This window comes from Chamaea fasciata, unplaced genomic scaffold, assembly GCF_029207755.1.
Source record: "Chamaea fasciata isolate MVZ Bird 193981 ecotype frontalis unplaced genomic scaffold, bChaFas1.0.hap1 SCAF_2, whole genome shotgun sequence".
Classification (NCBI taxonomy): Eukaryota; Metazoa; Chordata; class Aves; order Passeriformes; family Sylviidae; genus Chamaea; species Chamaea fasciata.
Window position 1 is genome coordinate 96,901,027 of NW_027094087.1, and position 26,032 is coordinate 96,927,058.

Genomic DNA, 26,032 nt, shown 5'->3' on the forward strand with positions numbered 1-26,032 from the left:
TCTTGGTTCTTCCCATCCCTTCCCAACCATGTGGGCAGCCCAGAAGACAACAACTGTCCACCCAAGTGCGATACCTCTGTGAAGAGAACCAGTGGTAAGATCAGGAACATGGAGATTTCTAGACATAGGCTGTTCTTACACGACTTAGTCTTTAAATTTTGTGTCTGTGCAAGGAGTGTTACTTTAGACGCAAGTGAGCTTTTCCTTAAGTTAATGGTTACACATTCACCAGAAACTTCAAAAAGCACATATGCTATTATTGTCAGATCATATTTTCTCCCCCATCTAGTTATGCAAAGCATGAACTCAGATCAAGTTAAGCATGGCACCAGGGAAAATAGTTTTAACAGTAAAGACTAAATGGAAGGGGCAGAAGAGATCAGAAATAGGAAGAGCAAGGTTAAGGAAGGAACAGGAAATTCACACCTCAAGGTGAAATTCCTTCAGCCTGGGTGAATGCCAAGAGGTGTGGATCAAACTCCCCTTAATCATACTTTGTAGAGACAGGTAAGGTACTTCTTTCTTTCCTGAGCAGCCCAGGATGCATCCAGATGCCTAAATAGTGTCTTCCTTCATCCTCTTCCACAGATGCTTGGGCAAGATAAAACTGGTAGCAATCAAGCATTCATAAAATGAGAGAGGAGTTTTCCAGAGAAGAATGGGGGCAGGAGGAAAAGTCAGTTCATATTACAACCCACAAACAGAGGAAGGTAGGTAAATTAATACCTTCATTTCTCCTCAGCACAGGGCAAGATGTGGCTAATAAGATTGCTGCTCAGTTATCAAATTTTTCCTCTTCAAAACTGTAACAGATATGTTCTGTGCCTCACAGAGCTCTCCTAATAAACACACACCTCTTTCATCGGAATATGGATATATTATCTCAGTGAAGTTTCTCCCTTGGTGTAATATGCTGATCTGTAATGATTAGAGAAATGTGCATATTGCTGTCATCTTCCAAGCACTGCACAAACAATAACCAGCTGATCAATGAACACTGCACTAGGGACTGTTAACACATGATTAATGTGTTTGTAGGTATGTTTGTGGCTAATGTTTATGGTCAGCATTTAATTTATGTGCTCGATTTCACCTTCCAAGAAAGGTCGCTCCCTTAAGGCAGGTCATCTGTCTGCCTGCAAGGGAAGGGTGAGAACCAGGAAGCAGTGGCTGACTCAGTGCCAGATCCCGCCTGACAGTGGAAAAAGCAGCTTCAGAAAAGCCCTGGAATGGTCCCAAAACCTCCCCACCTCCTGAGCCAAGTGAAGAGAGGGAGAGAAAACTTTACAACTTAGGCGGGGTAAGGCCGGAGGTGGCTGACATTTCAAACAATAGCAAACTAAACTGGAAAAGTAAACCTTGGGACACAAAGCAGGTCTGAAGCAACTGTGTGATGCAGCATCTTGCAAGCACCCAGAGGAAGAGTGGGCATGGGCAGGAGGGCACCCAAGTGTTTCTTTCTCAAGCCATTCATCACCCCATATGTTCAGGTTGTCAGAGCCAAAGAAACCTGGCACCACCTCAGCCAAAGTACCTGATTTGTTATCATTTTGAGAACCTGGTAATTTGTCTGATAAGATCCCAAAAGTTACAGAGATGTAGGCAGTGCAGCACTATCTCTCTATGGGTAAACAGCTCCTGTCATTACATTCCTGTGAGCACATCTACAGCCTGAGGGGGACGATCCATGGGTGACCAGTCTTAAACCACAATGAGACCATGATAATAAATCTCTAGATTGACTACGTGCACAGCAAATCAAGATTTTTGTTTGTAATTCCATTAACTGAGAGTTCTCTAGTAATTTTTTCCAACCTGCCACTGCCATCTCCGTTTTGCAGCCACAGTTTGCCTACCCATTTCTGAGGTCCAGTGTCAGAAAACAGGCCACTCCACTGCCCAGCAGTTGTTTCGTAACAGCAAGGTAACTAACTGCATAGGATTATTATCTAGATGTAAAATCTTAATTGGTGAAAGCTCCTGCACATTTAACTACCAGAAAAAAACCTCCATCTTCTGTTCTCAATTTTTATCTCTTAGTAACATACCTGTTAGCAGAGTTTAACAATCAACAAGTGGTACAGTTTATTTTAACTGAGAGATAAAGCTAAACAAGTTAGGTGGGATGACTATCACCATGAAGGCCATTTTAGTCAGCAGAAAAAAACCCCAATGGCAACTAGAGAGACCCAGGCATCTAGAAAATGGTACAACCATTTCCCCATTCTATTTTCCAAGCTGAGATGCTCCGTGTTGCACATGCTGGGAAAGAGAGGGCCAGTCTTGGATTATTGTAACTCCCAGCTTGCTTTCCTCCAGCCCAGGAGCACAGCCGCTTGCCAAAGGAACCTACACTCTCAACAGCACAAATTTCCTGCATGAGAAAGGAGGCAGCCTTGACCCACACTCCTGAGAAGAGGAGTGCAAGTAGCACAGGCTCTTCCACGGCTGCCTTTGCTTCTGCAGAAAAAGCAACACCCTGGCAGTATGGAAGCTCCCAAAAGCTGACAGCCACTACACTTTTACAGCCTGGTTTCATTTACAACCCTGAAGAAGTTACCACCCAAATCAATAATGACTTCACAACAGTGTGAAGTGTGATAAGGTAACTGTTATTTTTGAGAAAAATTAGTGTTCTGACAATGTGCCAGAATTTGGCTTTGCTAACACAGATGCTCCATGGCAAACAGATCTGGGAAGGGGCAAATAAATGGCTGCTATTCTTCTCTAACTTGTGTCAGGAGTTTGCACTGTTAAACTTCGGTGGCAGAAGCTGCACTTACTCATCAGTGAGCATTATAAGAACAGTTTTTGATGCTCCTCGACTTACTTTGCCCAGTTTTCATTATCAGTTTTGATAATAGAATTCCCCATGAATGAGTGTCAACACCAGCTTCTCCCAACGGAGATCTAGTTAACAGACATTATTTCCATACCCATAAATACATGGAGCTGTATAACCACCCAGGCTGCACCAACGCAGCAAGAGCTAAGGAAATTCTTTCAGTTAGAGACTCAATGTGTGCGCAGTTCAGACACCTCACCTGTGTACACCAGTACACAGGCAAGGTGACAGTGACAAACCCACTGCTTGGCCACAATGCACGGGAAACAGCACAAATACAAACCAGGATGAAAGACTTGTCAGACCTGTGAATGTAAACAACCATGGCTGTAAAGAAGTGACAGCCCCACACAAGCACTGCTGTTTTATTAGATGTTAAACACACCTCCTTGTAAAACTACATGCAACTATCAATATTCCTGGCAATGTAGATTCTACAAATACTTAGAAACAAAGGCCAGGCCTCACTGAAAACTCTCCAAATGTCTTTGGGTTAAAAAATACTTCAGCCCTACGTGCTGCAAGGTTGGGCTCCCATTTAACACTCCAGGATATCATATATCAAAGAGAGCTTCCCCTCTCAAAGAGCTGAGTGCCTTTCTTAGAAAGCTACCAGAACTTCTTTCCTTCTTTTTTTGGCAGTCTCATGTAACCAAACTTATCAAATGCAGACATTAGGCAACAGAGATCACACTCCATAACTCTCCACAGAGTGGACCAGGTCCTGGATAAAAAGACCTAGTGCAACTGGTCCAAACAGGGCTGGAACTGTCAAAAAATTCACTCTCAGGCTTATGACCACAGCTGACCAAACAAATTTAAATCCAACTCCTTTGAGCAGAGCATCAATTATTTGATTACAGAAGTCAGCATATCTCAGTAACCCCTTATCTACAGCTAACTCTTTAACTGCACTCTTACGTAAGGCTACAGCTTTCACATTGACTTGCCAGGTTTCACATGCCAGGGAAGAGCTTTCTCCAGACGCTCCAGCAATACAGCACCATGCTCCAATATTCCATGCTGAATTCCCACGTTCCCAGGCACTGCCTGGACACCTCTGCCAGGAACCCCCACACAGCAGGGTGGTCACAGTGCAACACCCATGTTGCCAAGGGGGTGTTTATTCACAGGATGTGATCAAGGGATTCTCAGGGGAGACCTCGGAGAAGGCACATCCTCCTCACCACAGCCTCACAGCGAGACCTCTCTGTGAGCCACAAGGTAAGGAGCCCACTGCACAAAGCCCCACTCCTTGGGTAAGGGAACTGGTTAGGAAGGGGTTGCACTCACCAGGGACTGCTCCTCACGGAGAGGAGAAGCCCTCCTGAGGCCTGCAGACCATTCCCTCTGTGTGCCCGGGAGCCTTCCCAGCCTGGCAGCACTTGCACTGACACCTTGAGCATCACCTCCCCAGCCACTGACTCAGCTCCCTCCCTCGGCTGCTGCAGAGGATTTAGCAACTCTCTTTGATGTTAGGCTGACATGGGCAGGGCAGGCAGCACAGAGACAGGCACGCAGGAGACATCTCCTCTAGAGCACGTTCTTATGTTCATCGCTACGAAGCTGTGCTGTCGGTAAGACCCTATCTTCCTCCCTCAGCTTTGGTTTGTTTTTTTTGGTTTGTGTTAATATAATAACCTTCCAGCATTCAATTTAGATCAGTGCCTTTAGTGGTGCATTACTATTCAACTACAGAATGGAAAGCCAGTCATTCCTACAGTTTCATACATGATATTCTTAACTGAGTGAAAGCCGTAGAAACTAACTCAGATTTTCTTTCTACCCAATAAAATGCAGTGGTGCCTCAGGTGAACTTGTGCATCTACCTTAGAGAAAGAAAAGGGCATTGGAAAAAATATTCTATCATAACAATGTGAACCCAAGCCAGGTCAGCTTTCCTTTCAAAGACACAGACTCTTGCTTGCTAAATTTAATGTTTGTGGACAATTTTGCATATGGAGCCTCTTAGTATTAACAGCTGACCACCTGTTTTCATTAAAGAACAATTTGCTGGAAAACATGGATTTGTTCTGTTCAATTTCCCAAATTACAGTTTTCTGTCTTTAAAAAAAGCTGAAGATAAAGACAGGAGTGCTGCTTTCTGACAATAAAAATACTATCATCAGTTTCATAATCTGGGCTTCAGTTCAACTCCTTTGCTCTGCAATGCCAGTATGAAGGCAGAAAAATCTTTGGTTTAATGCTACTTTGAAAATACTTAAGGGTAACTAGTTCCAGCCATTTAGCAAGAATTCACTTTCAAGAAAACTGCAAATAACCTCCTGTCATTTTTGATCTGGGGAAAAAAATAAGTAAAAAGAGATAACTACTTTTCTGTCAAGTTTTGTAGGAAAAAAATGCATGTGTAATATCCATGCCCAAAAGGCTTTGAAATAACACCAGCTTAGGTTACTAAATTAAACTGGATAAGATTCTTCTGAATATCTTCATATATTTCTGCCTCCACCTTCCTAAGTTTTTTTACTGATGCCAGTGATGACTGACTAGTCTTACAAACTGCAAGTAACCTGCTTTTGATTTCAGATTATACCATTTCTTCGGGTGAGAAACTCCAGTTTATCTAAAGAAAAGTCACAAGTGGTTGGCTAAATGAGACACTAAAATATTCATATCGCCCAGTAAATCTCAAAGTTTAGTTGTTCAGATAATTTACAAAAGTGACTGCCTACAGCTGTCAGCAGCATTGGCACACTCCAGATGAGTGCCCATGAATCAGAGATCCAGTAAATGTATGAAAAAGAAACCTCATACCCAGTTTTGGAAAAAAGAAAAATCTAATAAATACCTGCATGTTCTGTCATGCCAGAGCATAATCCACGGTATTTAAGTGGAAGACTTACCTGAAACACAGTTAAATACAGCTGAGAGGAGAAACCCTTAACTAAAAAAGTATAGGAGGTTTGCATATTGTGTAATTGCACCCTCACCATCACATTTTCTCAACAATATCTAACCTTTTATAACACAACAGAAGAATTAAAATATTAACATTTTCAGTTACATATAGTTTTCGTATCACAAGTGTCCTGTTACATAATTTCTATGAAATCACTCCACATTCACTAACAATTCAGTGGAGCTCAAAGACTTCTACTTTGCGTGACCTAAAGAGCAGAAAGAATGCACTGATCAAATGCAAGTTCTGCTGGTGTCCCTCTAATAACACAGTGTTATTTGGTAGTCATGCTGGACAAGGGCAGTCAGGTGCCATGGAGGGGATGAAAGCCAGCCTAGAAGATCACATGGAAATGAAAAAAAAAAAAAAAAAAAAAAAAAAAAAACAACCAAAAAAACTTTGAGGAATTGAATCAATCTATTCGATAAAAAAGCAAGAAAGGAGATGTGCAGTAATTGGAATAGCTCAGGCTCCTTAAGATGAGGGATGAAAGCAGATTTGTCCCACTGAGGGAAAGATAGTGAGACATAAATAAAGGAGAATCTTGCAGCTGAGTGACCGTGAAGGAGTGAGAGTAAAAGAGATTTGGAGATGGGGTTGTGTCACCAGGGCAATTGAATGAGTCAGGGAAACAAAAAGGATAAGCCATCTCAGAGTCTGGGTAAGAATGGAAGAGGAGAGGGTTATAGGAGGAAGAAAATGGCAGACAGGATGCTATGGGAGGAACATAATCATGTTGTAGAATTCAAACTTTGCAGATTTCTTTTCTAGTAAGTACTGGTCACTAACACATGAATAGCTAAAAGGAGATCTTTTTGTCAGTCTTCCCTTTGGGTCAAATATTTCATTTATTTCTCTCATCTCACATGAATCCACAAAATGCCATAATGAATGCAAGAAGGCAGTAATTATCCTCTACTGAGTTTTAAAATGCATAAAATTGGTAGCAAAGGTTTATTACTTTTTCATCCGTGAAAAAAAATGTGCATGCTTCATGCACTGCTTCTCAGCAACTCGAGAGCAGTGAACTTATTCCACTTAAATACCTCAGTGTCATTCACTTGAAAACTAGCTCTTAGTTCAGTCATAATTTTTTGAAAATGCACTGTGTAATATTGTCATGAATTGTATTGAGAAGAACTTTTTTTCTTTTAAAGTGCAAAATGAAACACAGGAAACAAACCTACAAATCTGGGAGCTCTGGTTATGAGTTGTTAATGCTCAAAATATTAGTAAGGACATCTGTAAAATAAATCTTAGTTCTGAAGAGCTAGGTAAACATGCTTGGTTCATGAAAACAGGGCTTTAAAAGTGAGACCTGAAAAAACATGTATTTAAGATTCTATAACTGTGTATATTCGTGTTTCATTTACAAATATGATTAATGGCTTAGTACACACTCTTCAATTAAAATCAGCAGCCTTAACTCAGAATTATTTTTTATCTTGCATAAAGAACCCAAGGGAGAGGCAAAGTGCCCCTTTGCAGCCTAAGACTTCCAGCACATTTAAAAGAACAAGAGCATTGGCCAAACTCTCTTCCCCTGAAATTCAGCTGTCAAATGCCTCTAAATTTCAGAAATAAAACCAAAACCACCACTAAATTAAAATATGTAATTTTAAACTAGTGAACAGACAGTCAGTTTAGGCACTTTTTTGAATCCTAAAGTGAGTGTTTCTGTACTCTGGGATGTGATGTGTGGTTTCCACTCATGTATCATTCCTCCTGGATAATAGTAGGCAGCTGAGTCCCAAAAAATTATGAGGGTTAAAGTCTCTCCCTGGACAGCAATTACTGGAGCACGTCTATGCCAGGGCTGCTTCTGTAACACTGCTGCAGAGACAGCCAGCAAAATTCCCCTCCTACCACAGGTCTGCATCATCTTTCATTTACTCTATAATACAACATCACTCCTACATGAAAAAGAACTCCATAGTAACCAAAAAGAGTTTTAAAAACTTTGAAAAAAAAAAATCATGGTCAGGAGGAAGGGAGAGGATGAGAACAAAGGAAGCTACGAGATAAAACAACTTGTCCCACTGACATCCACATCAAACAAAATTTCTTCAGACAGAACAAGGGATGCATCTGTCCCTTGAAAAACATGCTTTTCAGAGATGCTTGAATCCCTGCTTTCTGTTATGTAAATAATTTCTTTTCTGTTGTCTCTGTAAAGACCATGCAGTGTTGCAAACAAGGCTGAGCTGGGCAAACATAGAGCCATTTCTCAGCTAAAGTCATAAATTACTTATTGTTTTAATATACTGGAAAATTGGCAGGAAGCGGGGGAAGGTACGTCAGTTACACAAGCCTTTATAACATCACTTATCCTTGCCTTCCATTAAAAAAGCGTTAGTTGCTGTAGCAACTGTCAAACCACACTCTGGTTCTTCTTCCTCCAAGATACAGAACTTCTCCAAAACACTCACACACAACACAGCTCTCCTCCATCCAAAGGACAGGTTTCTGGCACTTTTGTACTGTTTAAAAAGAGGCTCTCTAAGGAGCTGACAAATCCCTTACAGGTCTTTGACTCCAAAGTATGCTCCTGCAGAATAGAAATCCTTAAGGAAACCTTAAAATTCCTGGGTTTCCCCCATACATCTACCCTCTTTTTTTCTTCTCTTCCTTTTCCCCCTTCTTTCTCTGCATTATACATAATGTTACTCCATTCAGCTTAATTCACCACTACATTGTCCAGCGTTAAACAAAATGCCTACACATCTGTCAGATTTCCCCTCCCCTCTCATTCCTTCTATCGTGGGAAAGGCACATGCAGTGGGGATCATGCCACATAACACATACTGCAACACCTCTAGGTCAGGAAATACAATGGCAGAGACAGGTTTCCTACCCAACACCTGAAGAGAAAACCCTTCTCCACATCCACAGCTCCTCAACCTTTTCTGGGGGATCCCTCCTCTGTCACCAGGGAGGACAAGTCTTTTCTCACTGGATGAAATTCTACTTCACAGGACAGAGATTTGAATAGGCTAAAAAAAAAAAAAGCCAACCTCAAAAAAGATAGAGAGCAGAGAAGAAACCATCAGCATGAAGAGAAAGCTCTGTCAGAAACAGGACAAAATCACACACTACTGAAGAAAATCTAATGAGGAAATAAAAACATATTCCTCCCCTTTGTGCAGCATGCCAATATTAATGATAAGCAAAAGTCCCTGGAAGTCCTTACATGTTCAAGGACACTACCCAGGGCAGGATGCTTGCACAACAAAGGCAGGGCTTACTCACCTTCTTACCTCCTTCAATCCTTAGCAGCTCCATCCTATTTCTAACTAGAATGTGATGCTTAAAGAAATGTTCGTGCCTAAATGTTTGTTGGTTTAGGAACACTTAAAGCAAACAAATCTGTTAAACACAACGGGATGATTATTTTTAATTGCTATTCTGAAAAGAAAGCATCATAGTATTGCACAGATTACCTTCATAAACACATACAAATTCTGCTCTTCCAGAAGAATTTCTGTCATGGATATACTTACCCTTTCCACTTTTATAATGATTCTTCTGAAGTGTGTTGTAGAACGGGGGATTCATGGTTCCACAAAAAAATTATTTTTGGTTCCCATAGCAAGATCTAAACTACCCAGCCACTTCACCCTGCAGTTCATTTCTTCAGCACCATAAGCATCACTTTCATTCTTTTCTACCCACACACTTGCTTCTCTGACAGGGCAAAAATGAACCAAAAACGCACAATGCACTTGTGCTGCCTACAGCAGCAAAAAGCACGGAGGCAGCTATGGGAGAAGGGGTTTGTTTGCGTGTGTGTCCATACAAAGTTAATTGCAAAGCAATATGCACAAGCATACCCTGAACCCAACTTTCTGTGAGTTTACAGTGGAAACAGCTGCATACTGGCCCAGCTACACATCATAAACAAGGTCACTCGACTGCTGGGAGCAGCGACACACCACCACCGGTCTGAACCACAAACCAGCCTGTTCCCAGTGAACAATTGCTCCCTGCAGTTAAGGAAGGAGCACTGAGGGGTGTTTGTACTCGCTCCCAGCTCTGCCCACCAAGAGCAGTCACCAAATAGGTATTGGTGGCTGCTCTTCCTTTCAAAAATTCACAAACCAGCCAATGTATTTCTTCTGCACATAAGACTGTTGGACTGTTCCCATACCTCTGTTCTTCTAGTCTCTCTCTTTTGTGTCTGAGCAGGCGCTCTAAGGAGGTTTGTTTTTCTGTGCTCACTCATCCTTTCATTCTAGTGGTGCTGCCTCTCTTTTACCATATCCCTAATTTTTATGGTACCCCATAATTTATCCAGGCTCATGCATTTACATGACACGGGCTCAGGCTGCTATGCTAAAGAAGCAACACTGAAGGAAGTGTAGGATACCATTTCCACTTAGCATCTGTACATCTTGCACAGAATGAAGAATCAGTGAAGCCAGCAGCTCAAGGCCACCTTATGACATTTTGACTGTCAGGTTTCAGGCTACAACAGAGAACACCAGAGCAATTAAACGAGGGCTGTGGCCATGTGCACTGAAGTTCCCAAATCTCAACTGTGAGAGTTATATCCAAAAAAGGTGTGATGGAATAGAGCCTAATTAATTACAGTGTGTTTAAATACAAAGCAAAGCAAGAACTCCACCCCATTATTTCACCAGCTAAAATCAGTCTGGAATCAGCCAGGGATCTTCATCCTAAAAATAAAAACATCCACACAGTTCCAAAGCCATACACCAGAACACTTTCCCAGATGTGAACAGATTGGATTGAAAAGTTACTGACCGTAGAAATTCATCACCACTTCTCAGCTGGCATATCATAGTTCAGCTTTTTTTTTTTTTCTACTATCCCTATACAGAATTGTCCAGATTACACAAATCTCTTCAAATAAAGCATTTTAAATGTGACAGCCAGCTGACAGAGCTAGCCACTGAGCAAGAGGCAAGTATTTACAATACTTCCTTAAATACTTCCTCAATTATTTACAGCTTTATGTTACATGTTACATTATGAGCTGTATTACCCATTTTTGCTGCTCCAGTGGTTGCAAAGTTGATCTCACTTTCAATACCCCACCTACTTAATCAAATTCTTTTGGTTTAGAATGATAATGTACAAGTAGCTATGCTTCCTCATTATTTTACTAAAAGCTATTGTAAAGGGATACATATTCAAGCCAAGTTTTACTCACATATAAACAACGTGACACTTTAAAAGCTGAAATTACAAAATGTGGAACAGTATGTGTCTAACTTTGCTATAGAGACAGATTTTAAAATACTTCCTTTTTTTTATAACTTCAGATTTTTAACTGTAAACCATCTCTGTCTGCCCATAAATAATGAAGTGAATCTGTCTTTTAGAACAAGCAAATATTTAATCATGTTTTGAGTTCTGCTCAACCTACAAACCAAAATGGACCTCTTATCCCACTCCTGGAGCTGATTAGACAGCTCCCTTTGGATAAAAAAAATAACCAAACAAAAAACCCAACCAAACCCCAACAAAAACCCCCAGGGCCTAAGGAGAGAGAAAGAAACTTAAACTCATTTCCCAAGACAGGAAGTTTGAGCACATATGGCCCGATAGAAAGAGGGGGAAAAAGCCCTCAAACCTCTGAGCCTAGTAGCTTGGCTACTTCTGAATACGTACCAGGATACAGCAAGTTCCTCTTTCCAAAAAAAGCAAGATGAGTCACACACTATAGCACAAACCCTTGGGGTTTTTGTTTGGGTTTTCTGGTTTCTTTGGGGGGAGGGAGGGTTGTATTCTTGTTTTCAAGTTTCTAAACAAAATGTTTGACAGCAATACAGAGGAGTAAACAGCTCCAGGATAGGGCAAGGAAACATAAGAAAGCTTAGACTAGGAGAGATTTTCCCACATAACCACCTGCAGCAGTACCAAAAAAGCAAAGAAAATCAGTATCTTGAGAAAGTAGGAATTTTTTTTTTACTTTCATTCTTTGGATTTTCATTCTCTTCATTCATAGGAGGAGCTACTGTTCCTTAAAGGTGATTCACTGCGATTGCACAAATAGCTTCTACTTCATCTCCCCCAGAGGCAGTTTGTAAACCCCACCCCCCCCAAAAAAAAAACCCAAAGTCCCCACTTCCCTCAGCAACATTTTCATAGCAAAGAAAGTAGTTCTACAGATATCAAGTACCATTAGCATATTTAGGTATCACAAAATAAAATAAAATAAAATAAAATAAAATAAAATAAAATAAAATAAAATAAAATAAAATAAAATAAAATAAAATAAAATAAAATAAAATAAAATAAAATAAAATAAAATAAAATAAAATAAAATAAAATAAAATAAAATAAAATAATCAGGTTTTTCAACAAAGTGCAATGTAATCATTTTCTAATAATAAAGTCAACATTATGATGTAGTAAACCACCACAAGACTGCAAGGTCTTAAACATTTACTGATGAACCACAGAAGAGCAATGGTGAAATAAGTCAATACTTTCTTTTTAGAGGAAGGAATCCAGCTCTGACCTATGGTTAGGACATAACTACAATATTAGTTCCTAAAATACCAGTCTTGATCAACAGAGAATTTTCCCAATCAAACTCATTTTGCTGCTGTGAGAAGACAGAAGGCTGACTATAGCTTGTGGATGTACCATGACTTCTGTGTATGGATTTGGCCACATTTCTAACTGCATGTAAGAGCAGAGAAACCTGGGCTACACAACAGGTCAGGTCTGGCCTGCCCAAAAAATTTGTTTGGATTACTTGTCCTTTTGTTTTTTTCTGCTCCATCTTCTGGAAGCCCCATATTCCTCTCCCAAGCACACACCTGGAATAAATCCTTTTCCATGACAAAGTGCCAGCTCCTTCCCCATCAAGTTCACAGTGCAAATCTGTTCAGTTAGGTGCAGCACTGGCTCATAAAGCAAAAGCTGTCAGGCTTTACTAAAATGAAAGCACAGCATAAAAAAGGAAAACCCCTCACTATTTTCTACAGAACTAAGCTATCAAAATGTTACTCACAAATTAACACTGTTGCCTGGTTATCTGAGCCCAGAACTTGATCTATGCAGAAAACAACCAGGTGAGCCAAGTAGGCACCCAGAAATGAATGACTACAAGCAATCCTGAGATACTCAAGTATTATTAGCATTTGTTAAATGTGAAAAGGAGAAAGGAAGATGAAAAAACACCACGATTATATTGACATACAATTTACATCAAGCTGTGATGTCACTTGCAATGTCAAGACGTGGACTCCTATTGACACATGCACTCAAAGAATATAAGACATTTTGAGTTCTGTCCAGCAAATCTTGCAGAGTTCAGAGAGGAAATTACTCTTTACAAATGCCCTTACTCATCCTGATTCCAGCATTATTAAAGTCACTGTAAAACTAGGTATGATATATAAGGTCTATGGGTTTTTTACAAGGCATCTCAGAAGGAATATATTGCAAACAAAATTCAACAGAACCTCACCAGTCAGATGCATCTATATTGATCTATCTTGCCCCTATGCCCACACAGATAAGCACCAGAGTATCAAAAAAACAGCCGCTTGTGAGAAATGAGCAGGAGCTTATCTCCAGAAATAATATTACTTTTAAAACTTTAGCACATCTGCTATTTGACTTGTGTGTAACTGTCACCCCAAAGACTGACTCACATGCCACATGATTTTTACAAAACGCATAGTTTTGTTAAATTATGCCTGCATATACTTTTATTAACATGCTAGACATATGTAAAATACATCTGTGAATGTATAAAGGTGCAATATTTTTCTGGACATTCCCTTCCCCCATTGGACTCTTAGCTGCTGTTGGCATGTCCTGCTCTTTCATGTTTCAATCGTTGTTAAAGTCATAGTTACCATCTGAATTACTGTTATGGATCAGGTTAATACAAGTGGGTCATCCAAATGATTAACAATAATAACGGAAGTAATCTAAACTTCTATTTATAGGCTCTGATGCAGGGAATAACATTTTAGAGTATTTTTTGCATGGATGAAGACTCATGAGTTTCTATGCAAAACACAAGAATCTTGGAAGCCATGAAGGAGGCTTGTTCAAAGTCACACCAGCCCAGCATCTTATTTGAGCTCCATTTCCTGTCTAAACACCACAAGTTCTGTCAGACAGAGATATCAGCAGAGACGGTGGAGCAGAGCCTGATGTCTCTGTAAACACCCCACCAGAGCAGAAACAAGAGAAGCACCAGCAGCTGGACACAGCTGAGCAGATGGATGTGCCAAGGAAGTGTGAGGCTGTATTGGCCAGAACAGTTGGCCAAGCTAAGAGTGAGGCAAAGCTGGGAGGGGGCAGGGAGAAGAAAAGAGTTTTGCTTATCATGTCCCCAGCCAACATTATCAACCAGTTCTTGCCTGCTCTGTTCAAAACTGGACGATTACTGTAATTTTAGTTGCATTTTTCCATGCTAGCACAAAATCAGCTCCAAGTGGTTTCTAAGTACCCAGGAAGCAGCAATCCACAGCAACTTCCAACACCACTGATCTTTGATGAAGCAACCCCATTTAATGAAAAGCTATTACGGTTTCAGATTACAACCGGGATTACATTTGTGAGAAAGGTTCTCTCTTTAGTTGCAGCAGATGACCTGAGACACTATTGCATTTCATAACCAATCTTTCACAGCAATGAAAGCATGAACACATACATACACTAACGTAAGAAACCTGGAATCCTCCTAAATTCTTCTTTGTGGAGAGAAGGGAGATTTTTAAAACAATTAAAAATTAACAGTGCAGAAGAGCATCATCAAAAGAAAGAGAAGCAGTAACAGGTAGTGGAAGGCTGCAATAAGGTCTCCTCAGAACCTTCTCATCGCCAAGCTGAACAACCCCAACTCTGTCAGCCTGTCTTCACAGAAGTGCTCCAGCCCCCTAATGATCTTCATGGCCTCCTCTGGACCTGCTCTAACTCATCCATGTCTTTCTTATGCTGAGGACCCCAGAGCTGGATGCAGCACTCCTGGTGGGTTCTCATGAGGACAAAGTAGAGTGAGAGAATCCTCTCCCTCGATCTCCTGCCTACTTTTGATAGAGCCCAGGGTGCCATGGGCTTTCTGGGCTGCAAGTGTACACTGTTGGCTCCTGTCCAGCTTTTCATCCACAGGAACTCCCAAGCCCTTCTCTGCAGGGCTGCTCTCAATGACTTCTTCTCCCAGTCTGTGCTCATGTCTGGGATTGCCCTGACTCAGGTGCAGCACCTTGCACTTGGACTTGTTGAACCTCATGAGCTGCTTGTGGGCCCACTTAAGTTTGTCCAGGATCACCAGGATGGCATCCTGTCCTGCTGCTGCGTCACCTGCAAACCTGCTGAGGGGGCACCACTCCTACTGCCCATGTCACTGATAAAGATATTAAAGGGTTCCATTCTCATGAGAGTCCTGAGGGACAAAATTTGTCACCGGCCTCCACTTGGACCTAGAGCCACTGACCACAGCTCTCTGGCTGTATCCATCCAGCCAATTTCTCATTGAGTATTAGTCCACTCTTCAAATCCATGTCTCCAAACTGGAGATGAGGATGTTGTGTGGGACCATGTTAAAGCCCTTACGGAAATCAAAGTAGATGACATTGATCAGTTTTCCCTTGTTGACCACTGCAGTCATTTCATCACAGAAGGCCAGCAGACTGGTCAGGTATTACGTGCCCTTAGTGAAGCTGTGCTGGCTGTCTCAGATCATCTCCTTGTCTTGTATGTCCCTTAACAATGCTTCCATGAGGATCTGCTCCATCATCTTCCCATTAACAGAAGGAGGCTCACCAGTCTGTAGTTCCCTAGGTCTTCCTTTCTCTCCCCTTTCTAAAAATAGGAGTGATGTTTCCTTTTTTCTAGTCACTGGAGACTTCACCTGATTGTCAAGACTTTTCAAACGTGGCGAAATATATTCCATCTTTGGAATAATCAATAATTCAAATAAACTATTACCAGAAGCATAAACTTTAAATGACTGGGCTGTACATTCACATTTTGTCTTTGTGTCCATGTATAAACCTTTTTAAGCTAAACTGGGGGGAGAAGGGGGAGGTACTGGATTTTCCACTAAGTAGAAAATGTCATGCAAAAATTTATGTTAATAGCAATGATTTTGCACTGATTAAACTACATGCAAGCCAATTTTATAAATTCATAGCTCTTGAGGACACATGCTCTTACAACAATTCTATAAATATGCTTTGTAAAATGTTTATGTGGGCTCATTGTGTGGGCAAATTCACAAATAGACGTGCTAACTCCCTTCTTCCTGACGATCAATAACCAGAAGAGGAAAAAGAAGAGATCCCCTTTAGAAGAATAGTCTAGACAGTTCAAAAATAGCCTCTGTGCCCTTGCCAGGTACACAGAAAACTGAAAAAGTAGGAACCATGATGCTTACTAAAACCAGAGTGTTGTTTTGACTGTTTTCCATCCACCCTCAACCTTCTGGATTTCAGCATGGAGATTCACACCCATTCAGTTCCCAGAGAAGGACATTTCATCCCAGGGCTTAACTGAGAACCACCAGCAGGTTTCCAGACCTTCATATAGTGCAAAATCCTGAACATGAGGTATTGATGATGCAAAGTGCCAAGAGGTTTCAGAAGATAAGATGTCTTCAGAGCTTTAGCTGATCTTTTCCCTATTCATTCTAATAAAACTTTTTTTGCTTGCTTGCTAGCTTATAACACATGCCTGGCCTGGGGAAAGAGTTAAAGGTAGTAAGGGAAATCACATTCTCTCTTTCCTGTCTTTGCATTTCAAAAAAACCAGCAAAGAAGAGTTGTTTATTCTTCCAAGTCAATGTGCATGTTCTGTGCACTCAGGATGACATTCCCTCACTGGAGACATGTGGAGTCAGATAACATCAATTTGTGTTAAATAATCTTAAAATAGAAACACATACAGTGCTGTTTTAAACTTACTAGATAATCCTTTCTCAGAGTCTGATTCTGCATGTTGTTTTTTGTTTTCTTTCCGTGTGCGGGAGATATTATCTTCATGTTTTAGTGGATGCGGCAATTTTCTCTCTGTGGCCAAGTTTATAGATTCTTGCAGGTTCTGTTCCCACATTTGGGGACTCTACATTTCCCTCAAGATCCTGGGTGAGCAAGAATTTGTAAAACTCCACTCTGCAAGTGAGCCTTCACAAACTTGAAGTGACTGAACCTAGAGAGCCCAGGGACAGCAAGAGCTGCTGAAGTAAGGTTTATCACGCAATGATCTGGGCTGTTCAAGACTAATTTCTAAGCAGAGTGCTAATGCTGCATGCACACACTGTATCAATATAATAAAGTAATGCTGCAACCATCACATCATATCATAGATTGACCAATTTGAATTGACAGTACTGAATTATAAATTACTCTGTTTAGCACCACCAAACTTCAAGTCTGTAAACACTAACTAAACTCTGCTCTTACTAGCTGCTTTAAATTTGCCATTAGAAACTAAGTACTGTGGAGAGACTAAAGTTTAACTGTTTTTTATTGTTTCCTCACAAAGTTTTGATACTGTCAATATGAAGACAGCTCTGCAGGTCAAAGCTGATGAAGTTACCAAGCAGCTAAAGACTGAGCTACTGTAACCTGGATCTGCTGGATCCCTCTCCTGCCATAGCCACCATGTTCTTTAACTGCTCCTTCCCCACTCTTCCAGCATGTTGCAAATATGTCCTGTAGCTAGTCAGCACAACACAACATACACAAGACAAAAGAGACTGGCCTTGAAAACACCAGTGCAACTAGAAAAAGAGAAAGTGAGCCTAAATTTAACAGATTTTGTGTTGTGCCTACTTTTCCCCTGCCTTAACTTCACAGTATGCATCAGCTCTGACTTTTTTCCCAAGGAACACCACCAAAGTCACTGTCAATCTCTAGTCCTAATTTCCCACAGAATGCATTCAAGTCCCTAAACCAAAAAGTATTACAAGTGGGAAACATCACTGCTGGATGGAGTCCAGATCTGATGATACAATTTAACAAATGACAGAAGCTGCCTAACCACATTACGAAATACCTTACAATTCACACACTTCAAGGGATATTTTCTCAAGTTTTATAAATACCCTGCTTCTTGTATTTACACTCTCCAAAGAGTTACTGTTAATGGTTCTCATTAAGCACAGCACACACAAATCAGACAAATTAAATGCTGCAGCAAAAGGTGATTCCTCCAGCCCTTAGAAGCAACCATGCTTACACTGCTGAACTGATTATGCATTTTGCAACACTGCTTGGAAGGAAAGAAAACCAGTACACTGAGAACATCTTACTCTTACGGCAACATCCATTTTAAAAGAGTAAGGAAATAAGAGTGACTAGATATATTTTTTTTTAATGCAAAGATGCTAGTGTTTTACTTCATGAGTAATTCAAGCAAGAAGCAAAAGAAAATGATACAGCAGAAAATTACTTACCTGGAAAAAGAATTCTTGTTCCTCAATAGAATATCTAACTTTACTTAAAAATTACAGCTGCCTGACTTTTGCTCTAACAAGCACAGAAAGTTCCACTTGCTTGCCCTAGCAAGTGGAAGTAATAATTTTCTGAACTGACAAGTCATTACGAACGTGACTTCATATTTTTAACCACGAATCTTCTTAAGTATAGACTGAATCCTAACTTTGATCTAAGGTGTCACACCACCATATTTATTTGAATTCCTACATCATATAGGGAGACTCAATACAACTCTATTTCCACAGAGCAGGCTGTGGAAATAATCTGAGGTGACGAAACAGAGTAGCGCTGAAGGAACTAAAGCAAATGTTTCCAAATCAGTAAAATCCTACACCAGACTTCCAACCTATCCCATATGTACCAAACTTGCTTAAAAAGCTGATATTCATCATTCAAATCTTAGGCTGCAGAAAAATAATTCTATATGTGGTATCAGACTAAAACAGAAACAACAAAAGAAAAAAAAAAATTGACCCAGCCGTATGCATCATGATCCTGGTCAGTTATTCATTCAGCCAAGCACATCAGGCAAGCACCCCCAACACTACTGCTACACTTTTGCTCCTAGTTACCAGGGAAATTGCATTTTGGCACCTAGTTCATAGTCTGTAACAAATGACCTTTTCTGTTTCGGAGCTGAAAATTCTGTGATGAGTATTCCTCCATCTTCCCAACAGGTGTGTTAGACTGCAGCAAGTCAGACATGGTGATTGCTGATGGCTTTCAGGCAGACCTGAGGTTAATTCACAGCAAGCCCCCTCCCATGACAGAGGGCACTTCAAAGCCTAGGACAGGCCTCTCATGGTGTGGAGTTTACACTCAGAATCAGACATCCCTGGTAATTCAGCATCAAAACAAAAAAAAAAAGATGAGTCATTGAAACATTTCTGTTCCTGTAGCAGCAATGGCAGGAATGAAGATAAACAGTGATCATGTGCATGGCTCCTTGCATTTCTAGGTCTTCATGTTGGTACTTCACTAAGGGGTTTGTACTTTTTCAGTCAGATTGGAGACTTCCCAAAGCACTGCTCACTTCCAAAATGCATGAATTGGCTTCCCTGGAAATAGCACTCAGCTGGAAAAGAACATGAGTTATAAAAGTAAAGATTACACCAGGGAATAAGAGAAAGAAATCCTCTGCGTTTACATTTTAAATTTATGAAGCACTTTGCTATAGTGAAAAATTTACATAGCATAAAATCTTGGGGGGCAGACTGAAGACAAGACAATTTTGACAGCCTGGTTTGCCTTTAAATCTATGTTTCTATCTTCCCTACATCTCAGTCATTCCTTCCCATCATCCACACCTTTAATCCATACTCTAAGATTACAGAATAAGAAGCACTCTGGGCACCCTGATACTGCATTATCCTGCAGCTAGAGAGCAGTTCAAACTTCCACACAGCCAGACTGGCATGGTGGAAGATGTGTTACCCAAAAGCCTAGACATTTCCAGAAAAAACCTTTGCTAACAGCCAGTCATCATTCCCTGAGAAAGATGAGCTAATTAGAAAATGAGTACATTTTTGCAACTTCTTTAAAACATCATCTCAGGAGCTCTTTGAATTTTCATGAGGAATAAAATCTCTTCCTGCTTTTTTTCAACAAGACCTTTAAAACTCCTCTTGCCTTCAGGTAGCTTTTTCTACAGCCAAGACCATAACATTTCCTTACGTTGTTACAGATGCTCTAATTTTGAGTGCAGCACTTGTCCTGGAAATATAATAGGAACTCATAGATTATATTACCTAAACTAAGTACTATTTTCCTTCCCAATCATTTGGGAACTATCCCAAATAACACACAGTTTACAGTTCATGCCCACTTAGAACTACATTAACAGTACCAGATCTGCATGTAAGTAAATGCATCATAATTCTATGTTGTCACAGCTTTTGGTTGATGAGCACTTGGAAGTTTACAGTAAACCCTGTGAACTGCAGTGAAGATCCTGTGTTTTTAAACCCAGACCATTATTACATAAAAATCTGAATTTTACATTTTATTCTGCCTCTTAAAGCAAGATTTGAGCTCTCAGAGTTGTGCAGAGAAGTTTAGAAACATGTGAATGTCTAGAAAACAAAAATCAAAAGGGTCACCAAGTATATACACATATATATACATATATATATATACATATATATATATATATTTTTTTTTTTTTTTTTTTCAAGCTATCTCATGATTTCTTAATGCTCCAGACTGGGCAGATTGGCTGCAAAGGAATTTTACAGAAGTTTGAAAGAGGCATGGCAAGCTATGAGAAAGATGTAAATACATGCACGGTTTTTTCTCTGTCAAAGCATGACTTGCAGATCTCCGTAATAAAAAGGCAGATGGAAAGCAAAACCCATTGAGGGATTAACTCTAGAATTAATTTGCTGTTCATTTGGTCATTTGTGAGTTTTACAGATATGGTCCCATAGCAGAGAGAAGAACCAAATTAAGAACTTCCATTACTTACACTGCTCGAATAGGAGAGAGCAGTTCTACTGCGCTACATCTGGAAATGAATATTTATATACTAAATAAGTTTGCTATGAAAATTAAACTACGCAAAATCCTATGCACAGATTGCGTCTCTTTTAAAAATACAAGCAGAAATAGACATCACTGCAGGATTGATAATAAATTTTAAAAGCCCCAACGTCCACAAGAAATTACACACTTCATTATCAGACTGTGGTCATGCATAAGTTTATGTCCAAACATATCCTTACTCACACCTCACTAAAACAAGGCACATCCATTCAGGATATGAAATTACAACAATGCAATAGTGATAGTTACTTTGACAGAATACAGATTATTTTCACTATGGTGAAAAAAAAGTACAGGAAACTGAGATTATGTCAGTGCTTTACAGACCATTAAAAAAAGCAACAATGAAGAAAAGCAGAAAGAGTTAAATCCCGTCTCTCTGGTTCTGCAACCCTTTATACCTGCTGTGCACTGCTGACTGCATTTCACATCACTCTACCACGTTCCAGTGTTTCATTAAATGGCAATCTGGCATAACTGCATGTGAACAAAATACATCTTTAACTCTTGCTGTCAAACCCCCAAGCAACCAAACACACACATACATCTGTGAAATAATTATTTAATATTCTCTGAATGAGATACCATTTCAGTGCTGAGCACGGTAGTGCATGCTCAACCTCAGTTCAAATTTAGATTAACTGAACGTATATTCAAGTGTTAAATGTTATGATCTGAGACGATTAGTGACTTCTCACATGTCTTACAGAAATGTGGTTCTCACCTTCTTTGAAGACCATGGTCAGGTTAACTCTTTCCTAAAAAAAGGCACCTAAAAGGGCTGTAGATAAAGCACCTAAAAGTCACGGTAGATAACTTGTACTAAATATAGAAGCAATTTGAAGAATTTCACCACATAAAACTTATCTTTTAACAAACATACACTTTAATGGGATGGTGTGTCACATTCTTCCAATCTTCTCTCTATTCTACAAGATTCTACTTCTTCCTCTCAGAAATAAAAAAACCCCAAAAGAGTCTGGAAAAAGACCCCTCAAATTATTTGCAAAGTAAGTTCACCAAGGAATTGTTCTGGATTGACACTAGTATCACATTTCCTTCTGACATTCTATAGTCTACTATATTTAATCACAATCAATATTTACATTGCCTAACTTTGACACACATCAAGGTAACATGTCACGGCTCTGACATTATACTCAGTGTAGGCAGTTTCCACTTCTAGGATAACAATTCAGTCAGATGTAATACTAAATAAGATTTTAAGACAGCAGATGGCATCACTTCGTTATTTTTAACTGTTGCACACTGACCATTTACTGTGTATCATAATCCATTTTTGATTATGATAATCCGTAATCCAAGAAAGAACAGCCACGATGAAAACAGATCTGGCTCTGATTTGCAAGGGACTACAAAACCAGATCTGCTATTCCACCTTCCTTTTATAATTTCTTCCTCAGTGTTCCTTGTATAATATCTATGATATTGCAGAGTGATGGAAAAAAAGGCAGAAAGATGTATTTCTTTTGTTAATTCAGATGATATGCGAATTTGAAAAGGTAAACTTTGAAAACAAAAGTGTCTGTACACAAGTTCAAACTGCCTGGAGAAAGGGGGATTCAGAGATGTCATTTTTCTGAACCCTCTTCAGAATAAACACATGTTCTACATAGGGTATTTAGAAAGTTCCTGTCACAGTAGTTAGTAGGTGTTACAGTCACAGAATGTGATCAAAGAGGTGTGTTTTTGCATATACTGTGGGGAACTTGAGCTTACAATGCCACCAGGGAACAGTCAGCTGGACCACCTTCATCAGGCTCCTGGCAGGATTTGTAAATGCAAGGATGGCAACTCATGGTGCAGACCTGGTGCAGAGGAGGCCCTATGCTGGCTGATTCCTGGTAAGGCCACAGGAATCTCTCTCCTCCTGAGCCACAAACTATTCCAGAGTACAACAGATAGCACCTTGAAACCTTGCATGAAAGAGATGCATGGGAAATGGAGAAAAAACCATACAGAGAAGGGGAAAAGTAAGGTCAGAGTACAGGAGAAACACTCCCCTCCTCATCCACACATACACAGCTCAGCTTTTCTTTACCCACTCCTCACATTTTCTCTGATCTTACCTTTTTAAAAATCTTTTCAGAGAGCCATCCTGTACGTACTGTCTGAATTTGGAGACTGCAGTCTTACAGAATATTGAGCAATTCTCTGCAGGGCTCCCAAGAGTATCCTCACTTGCTGGGTAAGTGCAAATGCCCACCAGAATTCATGCTGAGTATTTAGTGTGCATTTTATAGCAGCCAGGAGCTTGACCTGAGCATCTTCTGTTGGTAGTAATAGATCTTTAATGAATAATGAGTCACAAAAACCAACAGGGCAAAGGAACTTGCATGCAAGCTATAGATTTCTTCAGAAAAAAATGCTGCAGAAAATACTGAAAACAAATGTTAGAAGCAATGAAGACATTATAAAATCTTTTCATTTTCTGTCTTCATAAAGCTCTGTTTTGTCCTGAGTATTCAGACCAGCATTGCACTACCAAAGCATTCATCCTTTCTGCTCTAAGCCTAGGGCAGAAATAAGCCTTTCAAGTCACTCAGAGCATATCACTATACTTCTGGAAAGCAAATAGAGCTCCAAAAGGCTGTGAGGAACAGAGGGAAAAGAAGGGAAAGTAACAAACTCTGATACAATTAATTACTCAAATTTTTTTTAATTGAAAGTCACTTTCTGAAGTTTGTTAGTACATGTATTATAATTTCTTTTCCCCATGGGCTTCTTTTCCAACCTGCTAGCAATACAAATCAAATGTTACAGCAGAATGCAGAATCCATAACAGAATGAATTAAACTTGTATATCCAACAATGTGAATCCAAACTAACAGCACTACTACAAATGTCACGATAATTGGCATCAATACTCACTGTAGCCATATGCTTTCTGCTGAGTCAGTTTGGAAATACCAAAGTCCAAAAGGTAGTAGACAGAAGATAGAAGAATAAATTCCTAGAGGTCACCAAATAGTCAGCAATGTTATTTGTAGTGACCATCACAACCATAACAACAAGAATTATCTGGTACAGTTATCTACAGTAGCAATGGTTTGCTTCAAGTGATCTCCCGTGTATTATCCTAGAGCTGCAGCTCCACGAAACACAATTTGGACGCAAAATCCGTAAGAGCTCAAAAGGTCTGTCCTCAGTGTCAGAAGTGAGGCCAGGAAGACTTCAAATTTTAGCTGAAGCATACTCATTGAAGTATCAGACCATATATTGACATTACTTAGAGGTCTAAAATTACACACAGAGGTCTTCCAGGGCTGTCTAAATCAAAAGCGAGTCAGTTGCCTAAACCCTGTTGCAATGAGCAGCTATTAACTTGGTTTAAACACTGTAAAATATCACTGAAAACTTCCAGTACATTTATGCACCTAGGCATTTCCAAATATCTGGTCTCTAGATACAGGTGGAGCCCTTTAACATACCTCAGTGTGGAAGCCATTCTGTCCTATTTGATGAATTTGTGGTACTGAATCTCACAATCAACCTATGCATTGCATTCTTTATGCAGAGGTACACACACAGAAACACAGGAAAAGCATTTTCTATAATCACAGGGAAAGTTCTGTAGACATGCCTACATTGTTTTACAGTCAGTTACAGAGAGCTTTTGAGCTAATCTGTGTTAATGAAGCATTACACTCTCCCCAGCAGAATTTATTTATTTACTTCCTACAGGAATAAGCAGATCTCCAGAGCTCCAACAATTCCCACCACAAACCCTTAAAGGACACAGGTCATGATTTGCCTCCTTGCAGCTACAGAGTAACTTCCTTCCCAAATCCTCCTTCCCATTTTTTCTAGTCTAGTCGTCCCACCTAAATTACGAATTTAAGTAAGCAGTAACAATGTTTCTCAAGTGCATAAAAATCTACTTACACCTTTATCCCAAACCCAGCTGTCCTAGTTGGTTTGTAGACACCTGTGCAGTAAATGCCAAAGATACTGGCTATTGCTTCAGCTCCTTTAACAAAGTACAAATCTGAAAATATGAAAAATTATCTCCTCCTTTCTGTCTCCTCCAGTGCTTTTGAGCTGGTGGTGGGAGGAGCAGAAAGTCTCCCTATCTTGCAATGTGAGAAAAAGCGAAAATTCCCATCAGAAGTGACTCACCAACATTAATCATATATACACCAGATTGAAAGGCACTCAGAACATGAAGTCTGAATCCCAGACTCAGTTAGGCAAATGAGAAGCGAATTGCTCTGCACTATCATATTCTTTTAACTGCTGTATCTGTACAGTTTTGCACAATGAAGCCGATGAATATAAATTTATTGTTTCTAGCACTGGGCTTTACAGAGAAGGGCTGCTGAATCCTTTGGAAGAGAAGTAGCTGAGTAGCATGGAACTTCCTGTGTCTTGAAATGAATAAGCACCAGTGTAAAGATTTTCACATGTAAAACATTCACATTCACGTGACTTACACCACCTGGTCTGTGCATTAAAATGAAGATCCTTACAGCTGAACCAAGCCAGTGATGATCAGAATCTTAAATAAACAAATTACACTGCAGGTTGAGATATTTAATCTTCTGTTTGCTTTTCACGGGAAGTACTGTGAGTTTTTATTCACCAACACAAAATCCAAGTAAAAAAAATTCAGAATGTACTGCTTAGATTCAAGACTACAGCTAAATATTGGGGATTCCAAAATTCCAACAAGTAGGTTTGAAGAAAAAGAAAAAAATAGTAAGAAAAAGTCCTACTGTCTCCAAAAGAAAGTTTGAGAACGAGAGGATATATTTTCTTATTTAAAAAAACACAACAAAGCCATTTTTGGAAATATATACATGCTACTTGAATCTACAAAGTAGGGAGTTCTCCCATTCACACTATGTTTGCCATACTGCCCTACATTCTTCATAAACTGGACTCAGGCTTTTTGCCTTTCTAGTATTCTTAATTCTATATAATACTAACTATCCAGCTCTCACAGCACTATAAATTACATATGAACAATATTCTATTAGCCATAAAATACCAACAGTATGATTACAAAAAGTAAACTACGTTCCTCCTATTTTTCAGGGAAGTATTCCAATGCCCAGAACTAGATTATAGTCTGTCACAGTCCTGTAAATTCAGGATAAATCAAGTGCTGCTCTAACATTACCTTGGCATAAAAGAAATCAAAGCCTCAATGCAATGCAGTGCTTGAGCTATTGCCAAGTTAACAATTTCTACTGGCATTCAATTACATTGCACTTCCGGAAGCTAAGGCACAGCTCTAGCATGAGCAGGGCTGCTCTGAGCAAGAGACTTGTT

General features: G+C 39.8%; 1 protein-coding gene across 3 annotated transcripts in view; it reads right to left on the minus strand.

Annotated features, from left to right (window-relative positions):
- Positions 1 to 26,032, minus strand: part of ARHGAP6 (Rho GTPase activating protein 6) — a 317,250-nt gene that overhangs the window by 95,931 nt on the left and 195,287 nt on the right. Inside the window, exon 1 of one of the 3 annotated variants that reach the window (XM_066176817.1) lies at positions 24,644 to 24,656. The exons of the other annotated variants lie outside the window; for them this stretch is intronic. The gene's annotated coding sequence lies outside the window, so the exon portion shown is untranslated. Of the gene's footprint in view, positions 1 to 24,643; positions 24,657 to 26,032 lie in introns of those variants that run through there. 3 annotated transcript variants of the gene reach the window in all.